The 15,914-nt window shown below is 44.1% G+C and overlaps 1 protein-coding gene across 8 annotated transcripts in view; it reads right to left on the reverse strand.

The window, feature by feature from the left end:
* Nucleotides 1-15,914, reverse strand: part of HTR2C (5-hydroxytryptamine receptor 2C) — a 215,952-nt gene that overhangs the window by 42,906 nt on the left and 157,132 nt on the right. The window contains exon 3 of one of the 8 annotated variants that reach the window (XM_061353282.1): nt 9,891-10,077. The exons of the other annotated variants lie outside the window; for them this stretch is intronic. The gene's annotated coding sequence lies outside the window, so the exon portion shown is untranslated. The remainder of the gene's footprint in view (nt 1-9,890; nt 10,078-15,914) is intronic. 8 annotated transcript variants of the gene reach the window in all.

Below are 15,914 nucleotides of genomic sequence, written 5' to 3' on the forward strand. Positions count from 1 at the left end.
ATGCTCACCATGGGGTTCACAGATCTGAAACCGCTTCTCCCTTAAATCCATTTTCCCAGGAAGTGCCTGAACCCACAGAACCCTCTAATTCCAAGCCCAGAGAGCTCTTTAATTTAAATTATAAGATATTTAATAGAAGCCTCCTACCTAACGTGGTGGTGCACCATTAATACATGCCACTGAGTGCCTTTCCTATTGTCAGTGCTGCCAGAGCATCTTCTAAAAACCAAAATCACAGCATCAGATGAGACAGGGAAAGCAAAGAAAAGGGCAAAGCATAATGAAAAGTGTCCCTGATAAACTGCTCAGGGCTTTACTATACTGTTATAATTAAATACTGATTTTCCACATACCTGTTCAATGGCAGAGAAGGAACGACCAAAACACCCATGAGTCATATTTCATACATAAAAATTACACAGGAAACATAGCTATTCATAGCAAGAGCAGCCAAAAGTTCCTACTGTATGGATAATGCTCATGGAGTGATTCAAACCCAGCTCTTGGCAGTGTGCAGCCTCTTACACACCAAAGCTCTGGTCCCACCACTGCATCTCTTCGTAAAGTCTATGGAGATGCTCTACTGTAGAGAAGAGACCATGACCCGGCATTCTGCCTCTGCTTTCAGTTTTACACCCTCTCCGTGGCTATTTAATACATGAGGAGTACACTGGATCCCAGGAACGTTTGGGAACAAAGACTGATAAATGATAACTAGTTCCTTGAGGAGATTAAAAGTAAACCAAAAGCAGACCAAAACACCACAAAATAAAACCTAAGAAACCAATGCATTCCAAAGAACACTGCAAAAAAAGAAAGTTTTTTTTTTTTAATAACATTTTAGTGCCCCTCTCTTCCCTCCCCGCCTTGGAAAACATCCCTATGGACCTGAAAGGGATGAATGACACTAGAAATTCAGAAAGCCACGTTTCTCTGATCTAAATATACCATAACCGGATATTCTGGTAAATCAGGACTAAGGAAAAGCCTGAAGACAAAAGTAGGTTCAAAAGAAAACTCTTAACAGGAAAACTGAAGATTTAAAGATACATGAAAAGTGCTATAAAACATGACAGGAGTTTCCCAGAGGTACATCCTCAATCTTGACACTTTATTCCTTAACACCCCATTTTACAGGGAAAAACCCCCAGCAGCGGTTCTAATTCACATGGATGTCACTGAGCCACTGACTTGGTGTCACCAGGGAAATCATTAGGTAAACCCCAGAAAAAGAGACAAAGAGAGCAATTGTGAAAGCCATGGAATTGGCTGCAGAAGAAATGAAAATGGATTAGGCTGAAAAGCCAAACCCTGCTCTCGAACTAAGTTACTCGTTGGGGTTGGCAAGGTTTGATATTGATACTCATTTCTTTCTGATTTCTTATCTTTATTTAATGATGCCAAAACATTTACTTAGGGAATTGAATGCACTGATTGGTCAAAACCAGGATGCAGCACCCACACTGGGAAGGGCTGGAACACCACACAGGAGAAGCTGAATGGCTCTGAGGACTGACTAATGACATAACTAATAGTGAAATGTGATAATACAAACTTGGCTGTGAACTGAGAGTTTATCAGCTGGAAACAAAGACAATTACTTCAGTGTCTGAGGCACACATCAGCACAAGAGGGACATGAAAGAGACAAATATAACCTAAGCTGTACATAAACCAAGAAAGGGAATTCTTGTAGAGATAAGGAAGAACTAAGGCCACTGGGCACAAGACACTTGACTCCTAATACTTGTATTTTTATTCATTAATCTTCTGCTTTCAAGAAAAGATGATTCAAACAGGAGCAAGCCTGTGAATTCATGTGCAGGCACATCCTGCCTCTGAGGCAGCAGGTCACAGATACGGGCTGGGACCTTGCCAGTGCTAGACTGCAGGGCTGTATCCATATGGCACAGCAACCTCCAATGCCTACTCAACTTCTTAGCGCACTAAGAGGTCTTAGATGCAACATATCCATCCCTGGAGGTGTTCAAGGCCAGGTTGGACACAGGGGCTTGGAGCAAGCTGCTCCAGTGGAAGGGGTCCCTGCCCCTGGCAGGGGCTGGAGCTGGAGGAGCTTTAAGGCCCCTTCCAACCCAAACCAGGCTGGGATGCTGGAAGTATTCCTCTGCCTTTCTTGGCAAGTTTTGTGTTTCCAAAAACTTATTTTTTCAGCTACACTGATCATCTAGCCAGCTTTAGCATCAAATGACCCCATGGTTCTCCATGTACCAGCCTGCTCTCACCCTTGCTTCATCACTCCCACACCATCAGACCTCTTGCCTTGGCTCTCTCCATCAGTTTTCACCCTGTTCCTTCCTCACTCACAGCCCTGCTGACCTTGTCCTCCATCGACACGCACCAAGCCCAGCTCCAAGGAGGCTGACTCACAGATTGAGCCCAAGAGGTCACCAGCACTCCTCCCTCAGGCCAGCTTTCCTCCCAAGATCAGGATCCCCAGTTCCACTCATTTTCTTTTCCTTCTCCCTGGTCAGTCACACCCCTGCACCTCACAAGCCTCCCACCCCTCTGTGCGGACTGCTTCATGCCATATGATCTGATCTGGATGCCTTGTTCCAGGTAAAATCTCTGTTGTGCTGCTGCTCCCAGACTAAGCCAGGGGCAGTTTCTGATATTTCACTATAATCAATCACAAACATCTTCAAGCAAACAAGATGCTCCAATTGCCTCTCTGGTCAAACAGTTCTTGGAACAGTCACTCTTCATTTGTACCAGAAAATAGGCCAATTGTGTTGAAACATCTTCAATGAGATTAGAAACAGGCTTTTTATTTAGAGAAATAATTTCATTTTCAAAGGATTTGACAATTTTAATAGACATCATCTATGAATAAGTCATGGTGGGTGATATGCCTGAAGCAAGAAGAAGAAGGCTCATTAACTTTGAGGGAAGAGACAGACGGGGACACTGGGTTAGAGCTCTGAACGTTCCCAAATTGTGGAAGAAGAGTGAAGAGTCAGATGCCACATGCACATGTGCAGGAGTCATTTCCATGGGAGCAAATTGCAGTGACACAAACTGGCATCTATGACACCAGTAAATGAGTCAGGGATAATGAAATCAAGGGGGCAAAACAAAATGGAAACTACTTCAGCTCCCAGCATGACGTGGAGAGCAAAGGTGCTTCATCGGAGTTGATGCAATTTGGATGAGCCCGGTTCTCTTTACGAGAACACACGTGAAATAAGGATTTGGTATCATTTGGATCCTATCCCAAATGGAATGCACGAGGCATGCTGAAACTGCAGCAAGGGAAGCAGTCCGGAGGTGGCTGGTGCTGCAAACAGCAGGCAGAGGCTTGGCTGCGCTTAACAAACGGGCTAGGACAACAGCAAAGAAAACGAAAACAGGAGAAAAGCTGCAGAAAACCAGCAGGAACAAGGGACAAAATATGAAGGTTAACAACTAGCAGAGAAGCAGACACTGTTATGTGAAGGCAGCCTCTGGTCTCAGTGACAGCCTATGAAGGAAAACTGGCACTTAGAAGGGAAGAAAAACTGGTATTTAGAAGTGGCACCATTCAAACAGGATCCAAAGCAGCCATCCCCTGTTTGAAGAGGAATGTGTCTTACATTTCCCTCAGATTTGGCTGAAATGCTGTTTTCCAGCCAGGCTGTGGATAACTGCTGTGCTGTGGTCAGAGACCCAGAGAACACTGTCCCCATGTAAGCGATGGGTGACGAAGCCCAACCTCTCCTTACACACTTGATACTAGCATGAGTATATCCAAAGGGTGCAACTGCTCTTTTAATAAACTGGACTAAAGAAAAATAATGAAACTATTAAACCAATTTCTATATGAATAAGGCAGCGTCTGCGTTTTAATGGCTGGAACAAAGGCAGCTGAACTCTAATGGAGCCGATTTTCTCTCACAAGCAATTACTAAATAGCTTTCACTTTGTCAGCAAGGTAATATCTATGTGAACAGCTCAGAGTTAAGGATGTAACAAGCCATCAGTTGTCAAGTGGGGGAAAACATTTCCCCCTTCCCTCCCTTGGGTAAAGCACATTTGGAAGAGAAACACTTCAGGTCTTTTCCAGCCTTGCTGATTTTATGCTCCTCTGCTAAAAACACTCTTCACAGGAGAGAAACGCTCCTTCAGAAACAACAGGGCAGGTCCATCACGCCAGGCTTCTGACCTCTGACAGCTCCAGCATCATCCCAAGGTAAAGGGATGTGACTGCTGGCACTATCGGTTATCAATGAGTGAGAGTTGAGCTGGAATTTAATCCTTTCATGTTTAGCCTCACAAGGAGCAGACGGATGTTTGAGGGCAAGAGGCACGATCCCTTCTCTGACATCTGAAGGCTTGCAGTCAAGAGAAGTTCAAACAAACCAACAGTTTGAGGCTGAAGTTACTTCGGTTTATGAGTACAACCACAGCACACAGCGAGCACTGTGCAGACAGACATGAGCCAAGGCTGGGGAGGCAGCAGCAGAGAATACTTGAAGACAAGCTGCATCAGGCCAGGTAACCTAACACTTTAAACACCTTCATACCAGGCGGCGTAGCCGTTACAAACCCACGGTTTGATAAATGGAAGCAATTAGGTTACTTCCATTAATTAAGAGGCAATAATAGACTTCCTTGCATAGATGAGCTAACAGATGTCATTGTATCGTTTTTAAATTACACTGGCATCATTTCTCTCTCACACGCATCTGACCCTCAAGGAAGATTTGCATAGAAAGGTCAAAGAAGTGGAAAAAACACATTTCTGAGTTCCCGGTTTTACGACACCAAAGCAGCACAAAGAGCAATTAGAAATGCAAAATACCCAGCAAGGCCAAAATCAGCTTCATCCATACAGGTCACATCCTACCCTGGGATGCTGCTGTGAGCCACAGGACCTTGCTGGTGGGCTGAAACTGTGACCTGATCTGTGAGGAATATGGTTTAGTTTGCAGGCTCTTTAATATCTCTGTAAGTCCCCAAAGTAAAACCAAAGTCACTGTTGATATGTGATGCTTATGTAGAGATGAAGAAGGCAGGACGCAGAAGCCCCTAACAGAGCTACAGGAACATCTGAAGCACGACAAATTCCTGCATGTGGAGTGTGACCCCAGGCCTTGTTTCCATTTACAACATAAACGTTTCCATGAGATTGCCCCAGGGCAAAGCAAGGGTTTATGTTCTGCTCCAAGATTAACACAACTCTCGGTGTCATTAAAAATGATATCCCAAGCATTTTATCTGGCAAGCCTGAGCTGTCAGAAACCCCAGTTGTTCAGTACAGATGCTGACACAAGACAGGGCAATGTTCTCTGCTGGAAAACCCCTTTGGGCAAGTAGAACATCAATAGGTGGATAGAAAAACCCATGCTGCTGGTGACGTGCTACTGCACGGCACTGTGCAAGAGCTTCAAACAAAGCAAGACCTGCCAAAACAGGCATCTGATCCAGATCAAAGTGACCAAAACACACACATGGGAACACCCATCAACAACACTGCACCAAAAGGGAGCCCAAAGGAAGGCAGCCACCTTCAAAGTGGGGAGCACCATACAGGCTGATAGAAGCCTCAGGGGTGGAACAGGCAACCAGCAGTCATTAACCATTCTGGGTAGAAATACCAGTTTACAGGTCCTGAGCAAAACTGGGGATGCTGAACCCAGCTGCAGTCTCAGCGCTCATGCACGAGATGCAAAATGTTAGAAACCAAATGCCTCTTAGGCACTGGGAACAGCCCCTGAAACGCAGCTGATGCAACCCAAGAAACCCTCTTGCAGGAGTTTGTTTCAGTTAAGAAAAGTTGAACACAGAGGATCCTGTTTGGGCCAAAGGAAGTGCAAAGTCAGGCATGTTATCATTATCCTGAAGGTCTTTCAGTACCAGCTAATCACAATTGCTGAGGACCCAGAGATGCACTGACCTAAGGCACAGAAACCTCACTCAATGAGAGGACCTGAGCCCCACAAAACCAGCAGGCAACTCTGCCCTGGGCACAGAAGAGCCTCTGAAAGTAGGGAAACATGAACTTACTCCTACTTTTCCTTCCCCAGCAAAGCTGTCTGGGAGAATAGACATGGTTCAAGCACAGAACCAAGGAGGAAGCAGAAAAACCCAACAACCAAACACTACAGATCGTAACTTCATTGAGGATTCATAAGGTGTAACAGCACCAAGCAAAATGTTCCATATTTGATGCTTCTAGAGCATTCAGTTTATTTAGAAGGCTGAAAAACCTAATGCTTTCCAGATAAAGGCACTATTGTGGTCATTTGGATGTAGAAGGACTTTATTCTGCCAAAAATACCAGCGCCGTGCTGCAGCACTGAAGCCCAGCAATACAAGACACAGCCCTGAACCAGAGCAGCTGATTCATTCAGAAACAAAGGTGCTGCACTTCCCTCCTTGATCACACTCACTGAGGACAAAGCAAGCTCATATCGCAGGTGAGATAAAGCCCCTTTGTTCGACAGCTCAACAACACAACCCAAGCAGCATGAAGGTCACTTCTCACCAAGCTCCAGAAGAGCTGCGAGGCTTCAGTGGCAACACCTAGGAGTGAGACTGGGAGGGCAGAACAGGGCTTAGGTCTTGAGGGCTCAAGAGATTTTGGTAGCTTGCTCACAATAACAGTGTGCATATTTAAAACATAACCAGATAAATAACACCTGGGGAAAGACGATAGCACGTCAAAGGCAAACACTCTGTGCAGCTTGCTCCTAGGACAGACACAGAAATAGCACCTCACAGGGCCAAAGCTTAAGCTTTTTATTTACAGGAATGACTGAAATAAGGGACAAAGCTGGAATTTCAACCATCAGATTATTTTTTTTAAACAACATCGCAAAGAATTCTCATAAACGTATAAATAATTCTTGCTTCCACTTGCTACCATTTAATATCCAATGAATTCTTTTTACTTCATTTCTTTTTAAGCCACAAAAGCACAGTCCAGCTACGAGTACTCTGAGCAGCAAAGTGCGCTACTCAGATTCCTGAGACTGGACCTGCTTCGGAGAGGGAATTCATCTCTGCTGCCAGCATCACAACAGGAATTCAAGTGAAGGACAAACCCACATGTCCTCACCTTCTGTCCTTTAGGCTCACCAAGAGCAGCTTATAGCACTGACACCAGGGGACTGACAGGACAGAGACAGGACTGCACTATACTACTGACCCCATGGGAGAGCTCTGCTGCCTGAGCACATTTTTCCCAGAGATGAGCTGTGGATTGCATCATCTTTTCCCTGTGTTTTTGAGAAGACAGGGAACAGGGCTCTCAGTGACACACAACACCCACAAATAACCCACAAACAAAGCTATAATCCTAAACAACTCTTCCACACAAGGACAGGGAGGACTTCTCAGACATCCTCGTACCTCTTCTTGCTTGGATGAAAGTTCTTTAGATGATCTCTTTATCAACACAGGCAGCATGAAGTGTGTGTGCTTCACACAGCGCTCTCAAAACCAAGCCACGGATACCCAGGTGTGCTGATTTCCATCAGCTTTAGCCTGATTTTTGAGTAACTGCAGCTGTGCACTTAAGCCTCTTCCTCCCTTTCCCTATGCTTCACCATGCCTCACTTGCAGAGCTAATGCAGCAACAGCGACAAACCATCAGGGGATCCTTCTGTGCCAGGCATAGCTCTTATTGTAGGAGATTATTTTTCTGGTGCTTGTGACATCTTCCACAGAATAGCAGGATCTGCAATGTTTTGGAGGGATCTATGAACAGACCCTGCCTGGGCCCTACCAGAATGGCTTGTCACTGAAAACCAAGACTGCTTTCCAATTTACCACTATACAGCTCAGGTTAGAGGGAAATAAACATTCCATGTGTGTATAGATATATATATATGCATAAATATACATATATAATCCTCCAAATGGGATGCTGCAAATTGCCTGAACAGGCTGAAGCAGCACAGAACCCCAGACTGGTTTGGGTACGAAGGGACCTTAAAATTCATCCCATTCCAATCCCCTGCCTTGACTCTTGGCTGTCCTAGTGTCCCATAGCCAATTTCCCACCATAGAAGGGCAGTTCAGGCTGTCACTAAACAGAAATGGGATTTAAGCCATTTATAAGTGATTCAACAGGATGTGTTGGTATCAGGTAGATTATAGCTATTGGGAGGCAGGTTACAGGTATTAGGTTTTCTCCTTACTATAAAGGGATTAAAGCAGTGTGAGAAGTAATCGCTAGCTTCTGCAAGTATGAGATGATTCAGTTCTGCAAGGCCTCTTTAATGGCCAGTAAAGATTGTTTATTCTCTCCTCTGCTCTCGTGCCATAAAGACTGCCTTACATATGCTCCAAGAAAATGAATCCGCTTTATCTTGACACTTTTGATAAATTCTGGCTCTGCAGAAATCCTGTTTACTTGTTTTGCTTGCAAATGGTAGATGTAATGAAGAGGATGTTTATTCCCAGAGTTGCTTGGGAACAGTTCCACAAAACTCTTTTTTTCCATGCAAAAAAAGATGTGTGAAGTTAACAGAAACTTCTTTTGTGGGGAACAGTTTGGACGCGTTCCTCAACAGAGAGCACTGTGGGAAAATGTTGGGGAAATTTCACTTTTATAGTCTGCAAACACAAATAATCCCAAAGTTTAAAGCCATTTCTTCCTTTTTATATTTAAAAAAGTAGCAACCAAAAGGCCATATTAAAAATTAGTCAGAAATCAAACACTTCAAGACATCAGAATGACTCAAATTGACCCAAGATTAGTTCCCACTGAGATTGTTAGTTTACATTTATTTTTACACTTTCTGAGATTTCACACAGGGAAAAAAAAGGACTCCTGAATAACAGTTGTGGGCAGGAAAGCTGTTTCCCACCTAGCACTAGCTATGTTATTAGGCTAGCAGGGAAAGAGAGAGAGACACCATGCTACTCTCTGGATCTAACAACTTCTATCATGCTAAGATAAAAACGTGTGAACATCAACCACATGGAATACAAGTTCTTTGTTTTTCTTTTCCTAATGAACTGTGCAAGGAATGCAACATAATTATGCTTTCAAAAGAAACTACTATGTTACCAGAGATACTAAAAAAGCTCTGTTCTTTGGCTGGCACCCATCTCTGCAAATGCTGTCACAACAGTCTCCAAACTGTCACTTCAGCAACTGCCCCTCATGGGAAAAACATATTTCTTCCAATCAGACAAAATTCTAACTCCATGTTTGAAGAGTATAATTTGATCTTTTCTCTAGGAACTCATTAACCACTTGAGTTTAATTATTAACATTTGCTTTTAAAATTCACTGAATTAACTACCAGTTGCGTGAGTGCTTTGGCGAGATGATGCCTGTTGCTGCGGTACACGGGCATGCTACCAGGGGAGGTGGTGTGGCCCATGTCCACCTACAAAACTCCTGAGAACATCAAAGAGATGTATCTTCCACCTCTGGATCTGCCATCGGCTCGCTGATGACTCTGGGCAGGTCTTTCTCCATCTATTTAGGATGGTCAGGCTCAAATTTTTGCTATTTGCATACCAACTCCCCAAATTTTTGCTTCACAGCAAAGGAATGGAACAAAAGTTCCTTTTTTGTTCCCAGATTTGACACATTTAAGCAGCCCTAAAAACAATCAGTGATACAAAGGAGCTGGCTGAAAAATAAACCCTTCCAAGTTCCCAGTGTCATAAGATATTTGCAGATGAATAAAGGCATAAACTTATGCAAGAACTTCTATGTAACCTCTAATCGCAGCCTGCACAAGACTCGGAGGCTTTTGTTATTTCTGCATTTAGTAAATCCAGGTGTTACATTACTCCTGAAGTCCTTCTGCTTTTACAAGCAGGTATGATTGACAGCCTCTAAATGCTCTGCTCTTCATAATAACCATGATTGACAGCCCCTTGGTGTATAGCCCAGTCAGCCCAACAATGTTATTGTTCTCTAATAATTACCTGATCATTCTGTTTTCATGTGATGCTGTTGGTTATGGTGCAGCTCAGGGAGAGTCCTCACAACTTCCCAAAAGCTTGTTTAATCTGTGTTGATCTGGGGCTGCCTGATTCTGTGGCAGGGCTGGGACTGCAGACATCAGTGCCCAAGGTGCACTGGCTGTCAATCTACTGGTAATTGATGCTTTCCCTGGAAAACAGAACATATTAAAGCCCAAATATGTGGCAATCTGTGTATCCTTTTGGCACATATCACTCACACAGCTTTTGTACAAAGGGAAATGTTTCTGAACAGTCCCTGGAGCACAACAGCATAGCTAGTAGTCTGTATGTGGTTGGGTCAGAGCCTCGCGTAGGATGGAGCCTGGAGCTGAGCTCAGCTCACCACAGTTGATTGCTTCCAAGCTGCTCAAGATGGAGCTTATTTAACTGCTGCTGAAAGCAGTGACTGGGATTTTTCCATCTTACACAAAGATGATCCTCAAGAACACTCAGCCCAGGGACCGGGTTGTGTGAGTCACTGGCAGAAAACCATAACCCAGTAGGGTCACTTCTCTGAGTATTTTCTGATAACTACAAAATGAAATGAACTATATTATGTTCTTTTTATATGAAGCGAATCAACCGTAACACTGTGCACTAGAAAGTGGCAATCTTAGTTAGAAAATGCTCTGCCCTTTTACCCTTGTACCAGGCATAAATCCAAGCTGGCATTCTCCTGAAGTATGAAAGCACCTTCTTCATCCCTGACTTGATTTGCAGCTGGGATGGAAGCAGCCAGGGCTCAGAAATGGAAACAACATTGGTTTGGATTTTCAACCTAGGAAGACTCAAGAATCTCCAGGATTTTTTGCACACCCTTAAAACTGAACTTGGCAGAACAGCTTGAAGTTGAACAAAATGCTACTCCCACATCAGAGTAGCGTTGGGAATGAACTTCACACTGGGGAACTCGATTGCCAATTTACCTATTTTTGATGCTTTGAGAATGTTCTTTCTTGGTTGTGTTAAAAACCCTTACGAACCCACCTACCCTGCAAGAAAGGAAAAAGATTTCACAGAATGGTTTGGGTGGGAAGGGACCTTCAAAGCTCATCTCATCCAACCCCCTGCGTTGAGCAGGGACATTGTCAACTGGACCAGGTTGCTCAGAACCAGCCTGGCCTGGAATATCTCCAGGAATGGCTTTGAAACTCTATTACTATGTTAAATGTAGTTACTCTTAAAGGACTAACGCCTGAAGAAGTAAGCTCAGTCTGGAGCTTCCCAAACATTGGCAGTTCTGCACTGTGGTGCCGAAAAGAGTAAGCAGGTATCAGAAGGAGAAAGCTGAGCGTCCTGGGATTCTGCTTTTTGAAACCTGAACTGTGGACCCTGAGTGCAATTTTGTAGCAAACCTGTTTGGTTGCCTTTTCAAAGACTGGTCTAACATTTGGGCTGTGCACCAGCACTATGCATCACCAAACACAGCTTAGGTTTGCATGCATAACACTGGAACACCAAGTTTTTTGTTCACATTTACTGCAATTCAAATCAAGAACACGGTGCACAGACTGTATAGCCAAATGGGCCAATTCTGCTCATCAACATTTGTTCAAACAGATTTAAGGTTGGGTCCAACTGAACAGTTGGGCCTTTATACTTTAATTTGCTTCCCAGTCCTTCTGAATTTCACCAACACAGAACTGACCATTTCAGCAGTGTATTATCTGTGGTCCTGACCCCAACCTCTAATTGCCCACAGAGCTAGTTCACATCCTGGAAACGTACCCAGCATCTTCTAGAAGTTGGTTTCAGGATGATAAACTGTGTACAGAACAATGAATCATTACAATGACAATGCAGTGTCTCACTACAGATGGAGGAAACTACTCATTGCATGCTAGATACAAAGCGGAGGACAAAATATTCAGCCATACGTAACTTATGCAAATACCACAAACAAGAGCTACACGCAGCTTCTCACAGCTCTTAAGTCAATGGCATCTCTGACCTCTTCTTTCAAGGACTTTCAGGATGCTTTACTGAATGCATCCCGCAACCCAGCTTGGGCTCAGAGACTCCTGTAACCCAGTGCAATCATTTTGGCATGCCCAGAATCTGTTTTGGCACCTAAAGCTCTGTTCCGCATGCACACAAGCTCTGGTTGCTCACTAAAATGTATCAGAGAACGGAATAACCACCATACATGTAAGCCTTTTGTGGGCCACAGAGATGGTAGGGAGGACCCATGCTTAGTACCTAGGGACCCACCCCACCAGTTCCCAAGCAGGGAACTGCTCTGCTATCTAAGCCACAGCGGTGTGTGCGACACAGGCACTGAAAACACATCTACAAACCAACGAGTCTCCTGTGCACCCAGAGCTTGTTCAGATCTTTAACATCTGGAGTCCTTCTGGCGCTTCACACGAGATTCCCAGTCATCTCCTTAGCACAGGCTGACCCCTCCCAGCCACACTGCCCCCTGGGTCCTGCAATTCCTACACTTCACAGATGCAGGGTTTAGTCTTGGGGCAGTTCTGCTGCACTAAGTAAGATGAAGAAAGTATTTAATGTATTTTTAGGATCAGAAATGAGCCAATTCCTCAGAAACCACCAGCTGTCTACAACCAAGCTGAAGAAACTCCTGCCTATGGAAGAAGTGTTAGCACCACCTAATAGCAGCTCATAGCAAACAGCTACATACCTACAGTATGGGTTGTACTAGATAGATCAAACTAAGACAAATTAATGCTCAGTTTTGAGGTTTCTTCTCTGCAGTGCATGGGATCATCTGTCCCTTCACCTTTTGCTGTGCTTCAGTTCATGTGCCTGATCCTGCTCCCACTACTTCTACCCTGCAATCCCATAAACCCCAGATGAAACTCTTGAGAGCAATAAATTAGATAAATTGATTATTTCTTACTCAAAGTTACTGATTCATCCAAGTTTATTCAATACATTTATGGTCCTCATAGGAGCTGTGATGATCCTCATTTTCTAACAGGGACATCTTCAGCACTGTTTTATGTTTCATTGTGGGAGGAAATTGAGTCCTGTCAGTTGAGGTAGTCTTAAATCTTTATTAAAGTACTTTCGTCCTCTCTAACTATTACATTACCAACAGGTACACTTCCATCCCCTTCCCATTCATGTTTCCTTACAATCATGTTCTAAAACTAGATGCTACTGAACCAGAATTTATCTAATTTCCAATTTCACTAATAATTTATCAGATCAGCTAAATCAGTTTCATTTAGAATTATAGGCTTAGTTACATAAGACAGATTTTTCTCTCTATTAAAAATGTTAAGCTGCCTAACAGGAACTAATATACTAAACTTTAATCTCTGTTCAAAGTCCAAATATATTATTATTAAGAAGTAATCTTAAATTGACAAGAACATGTTTAATTTTAGACATATCCTTTTAATTCAAAGTTAATTAAACAAGAATGGAAGTAGCAAATTGTGTTATTGAGTATAACAGACCTTGCAAAATCAAACTAAAGCATTTTAACATTCCAGCAATGATGCTGAAACAAGCCTGCGTTTGGATAGCCAAAAATGCCATGAAACATGACCATAATCTTGTCAACCAACAAGACAAAAGCTATGCTGCTGAAAGATGCAGAGACTTCAGCTGCCTGAGTTTAGCTCCAGAGATAGGAATGTTGCAGGAACCAAAGGACAGCATTGGCAGCATCTGCCACCTGCCCCTACATGTTCTGATCTTCCACACACGGGAAGGCAGACTAAATAACCACAAGAACATCTTCTGATATGATTTCTTGGAAGCAACATCCTTCCATCCCTACGGGTTTCCTAACTCGGAGGCAGCTCTGCAGAGAGCGAGCAGGTAGAGCATGCAACTGGGGAGCAAAGCTCCTTGGCTTCAGCAGCAGCAGCTTGTGCTGTTAGCCTGGGAGTCTCCAGCCTTGCCCCCCTGCTGTGCATCACTCCTCCCAGGGCAAAAACTCACACCATTGCTCATTACAGATTATCCCCTGACAGTTCAATCCCAATTTCTCTGCTTCAGATCACCAAGCAAAGCCAAGTACTTTGGTTCTTTCAGTCACTGTTGACAACAGAAACACCGTGCTGGTTGCCTTGGCTCTGTGGACCATTTTTCTAGCCTAGGATTTGGGGGCATTTGAGCAAAGTGAAGGAGAACAGAGCGATGACGTTGGGTTTGTCCCACTTCCAGGCAGAGTGGCAGAGAGCCAGTTCCCAGACTTTTTCTGAGAAGCCAATTGATTCATGCTTGTCTCAAGTCCCAGTATCCTTGTGAGAGCTGTCAGAGGGCAGCCAGAACAGCGCAGTTGCTTCACCTCCTGCCAAACACTGACAGAAAAAGCGACTGCATTTCAGTCACAAACAAAACCGGGGAACGGCCACAAAGAACCTTCCCCGAGCTCAGACTGTACCCAGAAACGCAGCAGTCAGTCACCTTGCAGATCAACATGGCCAGCCAGCTCATCCCCATGTCTTCATGACCCATGCGTTGGCTGGACCCAAGATACCGCCGGGGAGCAGCACAGCAGGGTGGAGAGTCACGCTGAAGAAGGCTCCCAACAAGCTCCTCAGTAAGTCTTGCTTTAAACCAGGCTTCAAGGTGTCCCATGGCCAATGCTGCCAACTGCCCTCTCACATACCCAGCCAGTGGCATGCAAGCTGCCAAAATGGGAGAGAAGAAAGAGCAAAATGGAGAACACCACGGCCTGGGATTTTTTTGGCTTTGCAGTCTTAGAGATGAGCTTGTGTCAAATACAGAGAGAAATGGGACTGTAATTTAGACATGTTCTTTCTTTAAGTGAACCAATTCGCCTGACCATATTTCAAAGCATCTTTAAGACACCCGTCTATGGATATATCTTCACAGGAATAACTACAGAAAGGCTGACAGCTAATTTAGCAGGACTCCATTCCACATTCTTACACAGCAACTCAATTATCTGCAGACTCTCAGGCAGCCTTTCAGCCACACAATGGCTGCATAACATGGGTAAACACACTGATCTGCAATTTACAAGCAGAGAAATCAAGACCCACTATCTTGGAAATCAAATCTGAGCTCTGCAGTAGAGCAAACAAGGTGCCCCAGCGGGGGCCATGCCTGGCTTCCCACTACAGAAAGCCTGGACTGTTACACTTGAAGCATCCAAGCTTTTTGCTCAGGCACAAGAGCAAAGCTCACCCTTCCACGTCAACTGGACCTTTCTGATAACCACACTGCTTGCAAGGCTGGAAGTAGTAACAGAAAGGCAGAAAATAGAGGGAGATGATAAAATTAAGATAGTTGGGAATGTATTTCACAGAACTTTTATGCTTCAGTGCTGTTCCATCAGATAACTGGGGGAAAGCTTTAGGCATGTTTTGGACTGGTTATTCATCATGCCTGAAATTCATCATTTAGAAGCTGTATCAGTTTACCAGCCCAGCTCTTTTCAATTCCATCCCTTCCCTTTACTTCCTTTCTCTTCTCTTCCTCTTCCTTCCTTCTTTTTCAGCCGTGATATTCACTGTCTAATAACTGAGTTGAATTAGTTCACTAATGGGTTCAGGAAAGGCAGGATTAATGCAAGAGAAGTGCTGGGAACATCCAGCTGTGAAGGCAGGGTGGGGGATCCCAAGCAGGACCACTCTTCTCAAGAGCAGTTGGATGCTCAGCAGTTAGCTGAGCAGAAGAGCTCAATTCATCTTACGCAGCTTCAACATAACTTGAATATCATTGCTGTCCTATGCAGCCAACATGGAAAGATACTCTCTACAGGTGCCTGACTCAGACTAAGCTAGATGCCTGGATTTCAGCAGCCTAATCTGAAAACCATGGGATGGGTCACAGACCATTTTAGTTGTGAATTGAAAGCAACTGCAATGTCTGAGACAGTTTCTTCAATGCTTACAACCGAATTCAATTGAAATCAACAACCAAGAGGCTCAAGCCTAAGCGTCTCTGCCTGAGGCAGTACTGATCTATTAACTAAAGGATAAGGTGGAACACATCGTACCTCAGGAAATGCATTTGCTCCAAAACACATTAAGACTG

This window comes from Neopsephotus bourkii, unplaced genomic scaffold (genome assembly GCF_033783945.1).
Source record: "Neopsephotus bourkii isolate Nb327-2 ecotype Australia unplaced genomic scaffold, CSIRO-AGI_Nbou_v1 NB_668, whole genome shotgun sequence".
In the NCBI taxonomy this organism is placed as follows: domain Eukaryota; kingdom Metazoa; phylum Chordata; class Aves; order Psittaciformes; family Psittacidae; genus Neopsephotus; species Neopsephotus bourkii.